Source organism: Sciurus vulgaris, assembly GCF_902686455.1.
Source record: "Sciurus vulgaris genome assembly, chromosome: 9".
In the NCBI taxonomy this organism is placed as follows: Eukaryota; Metazoa; Chordata; class Mammalia; order Rodentia; family Sciuridae; genus Sciurus; species Sciurus vulgaris.
The window spans coordinates 48,469,576-48,478,724 of NC_136469.1; positions in this window are offsets into that span (position 1 = coordinate 48,469,576).

The following is a 9,149-nucleotide window of genomic DNA, read 5'->3' on the forward strand; positions in this document are numbered from 1 at the left end:
ATCGTCAATATGAATATAGAAATTTTAATTAATAAAGCAAGTTGGCTCTCAGCAAGTCACATAAAATTCAATTAATGCAAAGTACATACTATTTTCAAATACATATTAAATGAAATTTTGAGCATATATCAGGTAATAAGTAAACTCAAAAATCATCATGGCAACATGTTATCTAATCACAAAACAATTAAGTTAAAAAAAAGAAGAAACATGAACAAAAACAAGTAGAAATAAACCATATTTAGACATTTTGAAATACACTTTAGCATGCAGATGAAAGAAAAATCAAAGTGGAAATTTAAAACAAATTTAGGTTTGAATGATAATGAAAACCTTAGTTTTCAAATCTTGGGGTACCTAGGTGAAGCTCTTTGTGCATAGAGGAAAAAAAATATGAATCTTATAATAAAAAGAAAATTAACCAGACTAAAATAAGCAGCTGTTTTAAGAAGAGAGGAAGAGAAAAGCAGCAGAATTACTACCTAAAGTAAATTAGGAGGCAATAAATTATAAAGATATTATAAGAAAAGCAAATTAATAAAGGTTAATATATAATGAAAAAAGTGAAAAAATATAAATGAAAAAATCTAATAAGATTGCCAAATATCTTGTAGGAGTGGTCATGACATAAAGAGTGACAGCATAAATACATGACTTTAGGAAAGTAAAAAAGCACATAATTACAGCTGTAGATATAGAGTATAATATTTCAGAAGTTCATTATTTACAAATCCAGATTCCATAGCTAAATTGGGCATATTTATATACAGGCTCCATGACTTACTAATGTTTTCATCATGGTCAAGTTAATCTTTCCCTGACTCAGTCTCAACATCTGTTAAAAAAAAATCTATCTCAATGGATAGGGTTAAGATTAAATAAGTAGTATATGTTAAGGAGTTAGAACAGTAAACACTGTGTATTTTGTAATTTATGTATTATTGCATGTATATTTCACATCATCATCATTTTATGAATAGTCATATACAAATGGAATTTAAAACATAAATGAAATCAGCAAATGCCTAGAAAAACAACATCAAAACTCACTTAAGAAGACATAGAAAACCTGCACAATAGCCATTTTTAAGAAATGTTACTAGTAAAAACAATTTCCCAGTAAAGAACACACATCTTTAGAAACTTCCTCTGAGAATGCCAACTAATTATTTAATCATCAAATTAATAGAATCATACAGAAGATGTTGTAGATTTTAGGCAATTGGAAACACTCATTCTTTTTGTGAACATAGGTGAATATTGGTACTAGAAACTGTGTGGCTAGTGCAAAGAATAGTAGAGGCTACATGCACTTGGAAAAAGAAGAAAAAGTTATAAATAAAAAGCATTATAGTCTTAAATAAAAATCTAGCATTATACAAAAACAATTTTACACCATGACCAAGGCAGACTTACTCCAAGGTTACAAAGTACGCTTGAGAAATTTAGAAAAATTTCTCAGCATAATGTACCTAATACTGAATAAGATAGGAAAAAGTTCTCTTTTTCTCGATAAAACCTGATTATTGGCTAAAAAGGAACTATTTATGATTTAAATGGAAAATTGGCAAAAATGAGGAGATGCTCTTATAGACAAGGCTCACAAAAGAAAATCTGTAACAATCAAAGGGATTAATTGAAAAGATCTAAAATACCCTTTTCAATATTATAGGGAAATAAGTATGACTACTGTCAATTCTTCAATTTAGCATTTTACTAAAATAGTCCCAGTCAGTTTAAGAAGGCATTAAAAAAATTAAAGATTTAAAAGTGGGAGAGGTAAAAATAAAACTGTCTACATTGAAACTTCAGACTACCAATAACAAAGCTGCTATATTCAAAAAATAAAAATAGCTATTTTAGTACATAAACTACAAAAGATGAGAAAATGCATTAAGATATTACATATAATAGTACAAAGGATAATAGAATACTTAAGAAAAAAATAATAAAAATATAGGAGAATTTTGGAGGAAATCAGAAAATATACTGAAAGTAATTAAATGATAACTAAGTAAATAAGGATAGACTGTGTTCTTAAAATATAAGCCTTGGTATCATTACTTTTCACTACTATACAGAATGGTTATGAATATAAATTTTATTGGGAATAAAATTACATGCCTGTAATGCCAATAATTTATGAGGCTGAGGCAGGAAAAGTTTGAGGCCAGCTTTAGCAACTAGGTAAGTTTCTCAGCAACTTAGTGATATCCCATCTCAAATTAAAAAAATAAAAAGGACTTGGATGTATCTCAGTGGTACACCACCCCTGAAATCGGTACTATTTTAAATATACATATATATATATATATATATATATATATATATATAGACGTGTGTGTTAAACTTTGTAAATTGAGTAGTTGTAATTATTTTCCTAATGATTCTTTATAGCTTCAGTCGTTTAAAACTATACTTCTTTATTTTCTCTAAAATCTTCACCATCCACCCATTTTTGTTTACTCAATAACGTTTATGAAAATGGCTCAGTCAGTGCATTCTGTAGCCTGATTCACTATATCCCATCAACCTCGAAAAAAACCACAGGATTTCACACGCTTGTAATGCCCATACGTTGAATTTTTACTCAAAGACCTTTCACACAAATTAATTTGGGCAATCCTTTCATTGACTACTTCATTTCATTCATTTAGTTAACTAATATTTATTGGTTCCTAACATTTATTCTAGTTTGAAAGAAACAAAGTTTAAAAAAAGTTTACTTCATCTCTGTCTACCACAACATAGCTTTCCTTACCGTGGGGAAGACTGAGGATCACCAGTGACAATGGTGGAGTGAGCAGAGTGGGAGGGTAAGGCTACTCCAGGGTTCTGTGGGGTACAGAGTCTTCTAAATTGGATGGAAAAGTCAAAGATGACTTCCTTAGCTTGTAGAGCCTGCACTTGTGATGAGTTCTTTTTTTAAATTCATTTTTATTGTAAACAAATGGGATACATCTTGTTTCTCTGTTTGTACATGAAGTAGAGGCATACCATTTGGTAATCATAAATTTACCTAGGGTAATAGTTTTTGATTCATTCTGTTATTTTTTTCCTTCCCTCCCACCCCTCCCACCCATCTTATCCTTCTATACAGTCCCTCCTTCCTCCATTCTTGACCCCCTCCCAACCCCATTATGTGTCATCATCCGCTTATCAGTGAGATCATTCGTCCTTTGTCTTTTTGAGATTAACTTATCTCACTTAGCATGATATTCTCCAATTTCATCCATTTGCTGCAAATGAAATAATTTTATTATTTTTTATGGCTGAGTAATAATATTCCCTTGTGTATATATACCACAGTTTCTTTATCCATTCATCAATAGAAGGGCATCTAGGTTAGTTCCACAATCTGGCTATTGAGAATTGAGTAGCTATGAACACTGTTGTGGCTATATCTCTGTAGTATGCTGATTTTAAGTCCTTTGGGTATAGGCCAAGGAGTGAGATAGCTGGGTCAAATGGTGGTTCCATACCAAGTTTTCTAAGGAATCTCCATATTGCTTTCCATTTGCAGCCCCACCAACAATGTATGAGTGTACCTTCTTCTCCACATCCTCACCAACACCTATGGTTGTTTGTATTCTTGATAATTGCCATTCTAATTGGGGTGAGATGGAATTTTAGGGTAGTTTTGATTTGCATTTCTCTTATTCCTAAAGATGGTGAACATTTTTTCATATATCTGTTGATTGCTTGTAGATCTTTTTCTGTGAAGTGTTTGTTCATTTCCATAGCCCATTTGTTGATTGGAATATTTGTATTCTTGGTGTAGAGTTTTTTGAGTTCTTTATAGATTCTGGAAATTAGTGCTCTACCTGAAGTACAAGTGGCAAAGATTTTCTCCCACTCTGCAGGTTCTCTCTTTGCATTGCTGATAGTTTCCTTTGCTGAGAGAATGATATTTAGTTTGAATCTATCCCAGTTATTGATTTTTGCTTTTATTTCCTGTGCAATGGGAGTCCTGTTAAAGAAGTCTGATCCTAAGCCAACATGTTGAAGATTTTGACCTACTTTTTCTTCTATAAGATGCAGGGTCTCTGGTCTGATTCCAATGTCCCTGATCCATTTTGAGTTGAGTTTTGTGCAGGGTGAGAGATAGGGGTTTAGTTTCATTCTGTTGCATATGGATCTCCAGTTTTCCAGCACCATTTGTCTAGTATGAAAAAAATGTATTTATTTGGGTTTGTGTCTGTGTCCTCTATTCTGTACCATTGCTCTACCTGTCTATTTTGGTGCCAATACCATGCCATTTTTGTTACTATTGCTTTGTAGTAGAGTTGAAGTTCTGGTATTGTGATACCCCCTGCTTTGCTCTTCCTGCTAAGGATTGCTTTAGCTATTCTGGGTTTCTTATTCTTCTAGATGAATTTTATGATGGCTTTCTCTATTTCTGTGAGATATGTCATTGGGATTTTAATTGGAATTGCGTTGAATCTGTATAGCACTTTTGGTAGTATGGCCATTTTGACAATATTAATTCTGACTATCCAAGAACATGGGAAATTTTTCCATCTTCTAAGGTTTTCTTTAATTTCTTTAGTGTTCTGTAGTTCTCATTGTAGAGGTCTTTCACCTCTTTTGTGAGATTGATTCCCAAGTATTTTATTTTTTTCAAAGCTATTGTGCATGGGGTAGTTTTCCTAATTTCTCTTTCTGAAGATTCATCACTTATGCATAAAAATGCATTGGATTTATGAGCATTGATCTTATATCCTGCTACTTTACTGAATTCACTTATGAGTTCTAAAAGTTTTCTGGTGGAATTTCCTGTTTCCTCTAAATATATAATGATGTCATCAGCAAATAGGGATAGTCCGAGTTCTTCTTTTCCTATTTGTATCCCTTCAATTTCTTGGGTTTGTCTAATTGATCTGGCTAGAGTTTCAAGGACGATGTTGAATAGAAGTGGCGAAAGAGGGCATCCCTGCCTTGTTCCAGTTTTTAGGGGGAATGCTTTCAGTTTTTCACCATTTAGAATGATATTGGCCATGGCCTTAGCATAGATGGCCTTTACAATGTTAAGGAATGTTCCTACTATCCCTATTTTTTCTAGTGTTTTGAGCATGAAGGGATGCTGTATTTTATTGAATGCTTTTTCTGCATCTATCGAAATAATCATGTGATTTTTGACTTTAAGTCTATTAGACTTAAAGTCAATGACATTTATTGATTTCCAAATGTTGAACCAACCTTGCATCCCTGGGATAAAACCCACTTGATCGTGGTGCACTATCTTTTCAATATATTTTTGTATGCAATTTGCTAAGATTTTGATGAGAATTTTTGCATGGATGTTCATTAAGGATATTGGTCTGAAATTTTCTTTCCTTGATGTGTCTCTGTCTGGTTTAGGTGTCAGGGTGATATTGGCTTCATAGAATGAGTTTGGAAGGGTTCCCTCCTCTTCTATTTCATGGAATACTTTGACAAGTATTGGAATGAGCTCTTCTTTCAAGGTTTTGTAGAACTTGGTTAAGAACCCACCTGGTCCCGGACTTTTCTTTGTTGGTAGAATTTTGATGACTTCTTCTATTTCATTACTTGAAATTGATCTATTTAAATTGTGTATGTCCTCCTCATTCAGTGTAGGTAATTCATATGTCTCTAGAAACCTATTGATGTCTTCAAGATTTTCTATTTTGTTGGAGTATAGATTTTCAAAATAGCTTCTAATTATGTTTTGTATTTCAATTGTGTCTGTTTTCATATTTCCTTGTTCATTCTGAATTTAAGAAATATGGGTTTTCTCTCTCCTTCTCTTTGTTAGTGTGGCTCAGGGTTTATCAATTTTGTTTATTTTTTCAAAAACCAACTGTTTATTTTGTCAATTTTTTTGATTGTTTCTTTTGTTTCAATTTCCTTGATTTCAGCTCTGATTTTAACTGTTTCCTGTTTTCTACTACTTTTGGTGTTGCTCTGTTCTTTTTCAAGGACTTGGAGCTGTAGTGTTAGATCATTAATTTGTTGATTTTTTCTTCTTTTATTTAATGCGCTCCATGAAATAAAATTTCCTCTAAGTACTGCTTTCATAGTGTCCCAGAGATTTTGATATGGTGTTTCTTTGTCCTCATTTACCTCTAAGAATTTTTAAATTTCCTTCCTGATGTCTTCTGTTATCCATTCATCATTCAATAGCCTATCATTTAATCTCCAGGTATTGGAGTAGTTTCTGGTTTTCACTCTGTCATTTATTTCCAATTTAATCCATTATGTTCTGATAGAATACAGGGTACTATCTCTATCTTCTTGTACTTGCTAATATTAGCTTTGTGAAATAGAATATGGTCTATTTTAAAGAAGGATCCATGTGCTGCTGAGAAGAAAGTGCATTCGCTCTTCGTTGGATGGTATATTCTATAAATGTCTGTTAAGTCTAAATTATTGATTTGTTATTGAGATCTATGGTTTCTTTGTTCAATTTTTGTTTGGAGGATCTGTCCAGTGGTGAGAGAGGTGTGTTAAAATCACCTACTATTATTGTGTTGTGGTCTATTTGGTTTCTGAAATTGAGAAGGATTTGTTTGACATACATGGATGAGCCACTGTTTGGGGCATAGATGTTTATGATTGTTATATCTTGCTGATTTATGCTTCCCTTAAGCAGTATGAAATGTCCTTCTTTATCCCTTCTGACTAACTTTGGCTTGAAGTCCACATTATCTGAAATGAGGAAGGATACTCCAGCTTTTTTGCTGCGTCCATGTGCATGGTATGTTTTATTTCATCCTTTCACCTTTAGTCAATGTTTATGTCTTTCCATGAGATGAGTCTCTTACAGGCAGCAAATTGTTGGATCTTTCATTTTATTCCAATCTGCTAGTCTGTATCTTTTGATTGATGAGTTCAGGCCATTAACATTCAAGGTTATTATTGAGATATGATTTGTATTCCTGATCATTTGGCTCATTTTTATTTTTTTTTTGACACAATTTGGTTTCTTCTTTATTTGCCTGTTCCTTTAGGGTAGTTCCTCCCTTTGCTGATTTACATTGTTGTTTTTCATCTCTTCCTCATGGAATATTTTGCTGATAATGTTCTGTAATGCTGGCTTTCTTTTTGTAAATTCTTTTAGCTTTTGTTTATCATGGAAGGATTTTATTTCGTCATCAAATCTGAAGGTAAGTTTTGCTGGGTATAAGATTCTTGGTTGGCCTCTGCTTTCTTTCAGGGCTTGGTAAATGTTGTTCCAGGCCCTTCTAACTTTTAGGGTCTGGATTGAAAAATCTGGTTACAGCCGTATTGGTTTCCCCCTGAATCAATTTGATTCTTTTCTCCTGTAGCCTTTAAAACTGTCTTTATTTTGTATGTTAGGTATTTTCATTATAATGTGCCTTGGTGTGGGTCTGTTGTAATTTTATGTGTTTGGAGTCCTGTAGGTCTCTTGTACTTGATTTTTCATTTCATTCTTCCAATTTGGGAAATTTTCTGATATTATTTCATTGAATAGATTGTTCATTCCTTTGGTTTGTTTCTCTGTGCCTTCCTCAATCCCAATAATTCTTAAATTTGGACTTTTTATGATATCCCATAATTCTTGTAGATTCTGTTCCTGATTTCTTACCATCTTCTCTGTTTGGTCAACTTTGTTTTCCAGATTAAATATTTTGTCTTCAATATCTGAGAATCTGTCTTCCAGGTGTTCTATCCTATTGGTTATGCTTTGGAGTTTTAAATTTGGTTTATTGTTTCCTTCATTTCAAGGATTTCTGTTTGTTTTTTTTTTTCAATATCTCTAACTCTTTATTAAAATGATCTTTTGCTTCCTGTATGTGCTCTTTTAATTGTCAATTGGTGCGATCATTCAATGACTGCATTTGCTCTTTCATCTCATCCTTCAATGCCTGCATTTGCTCTTTCATCTTCTTGTTTGCTTCCCTGATCATTTTAATTATGTACATTCTGAACTCCCTTTCTGACATTTCTTCTGCCATGCTGTCATTGGATTTTATTGTTATACCATCTAGGTTTGTTTGGGACATTTTCTTCCCTTGTTTTTTCATATTGCTCAGGTATCTTCCCCTCTAATAGTGAACCTCTGGGGTTTTGTAGATTTCCTCTATTGACTGACATTTTCTCTGTAGATTTCCAATAACTCACCACTTTGCCTTCAGTAGCCTGAAGTCTTGGAGGAACTTGATAATTTGGTGATCCACTAGGAAGTTGCCCTTCTAGGGTTGGTGGCCTTCAGGTGGAGTATATTCCCTGTCAGTGGGCAAAGGCGCCTCCTCTTGTTGATTGATGATGAGCCAAATGGGTACTAGACTGCAGACTGGGGCACGTCTGATCTGGGCCTGTGTCTCTGGTTCTACTGCCCTGGTGGGAAAGCCTTGCCCAGTGGGGAAGACTCATCCGATGGGGAAGTTTCACTGGGCAGCTCTCCTCTGAGCAGTTCCCTTCGGTCCAGAACTACCACTTGGACTGGGAAGCCCTCCTCTGTGATGTTCCCAGGGGTCTTGATCTACCACCTGGGCTGGGGAGCCTGTCCCTGTGAGGAACTCCCTCTCTGAGCAGCCCTCCTCTGCAATGCTCCCGGTTGACTGGGTTCTCGGCTCCAGCAGGGGAGTCTCACTGAGCCACTCTACTCCACAAAGTTCCCTGTGTTTCAGGACTACTGCCCCGTTCAGGCAGCCTGACCAGTGGGAGAGACTCACCTGGTGGCTTTGAGTTGGTCCTGAGTCTCTCAATACCTCCTCTTCTTGACTCTTGGGTGTTGTCGAAGGTCCTCTAGCTTCCTGTAGGTGTCTCAGGAAGGGAACTGCCCTTCCAATGATGATGGCCACACCCTCAGGAATAATTCAAAATGTCTGCACCAGCCTATAAAGAAGCCTCTGGCTAACTCCGCAATGCAGGTGGGCTGGCTGGTCTGCCGGCTTGCTCTGCGATAGCAACAGACCTTGGCGTGGTGGTCAGGCGGGTTTGCTCAGTGATGGCGTCTGTGCTTGGCCTGGTGGTTGGGTGGGTTGTCCGCCCGCCACTAGCTCTGCAAGGCAGGCAGGTTGGGTGCCCACCTGCTACCCTCACCGTGCAGGCAGCCTGACTCACCCGCCAGCTCCTTGATGAGTTTTTAATACAAAGAAACTCCCCAACTTTCGTAACTTAACACTAATAAACTGGTTGCATGTGGTGGACATTTAAGCCCT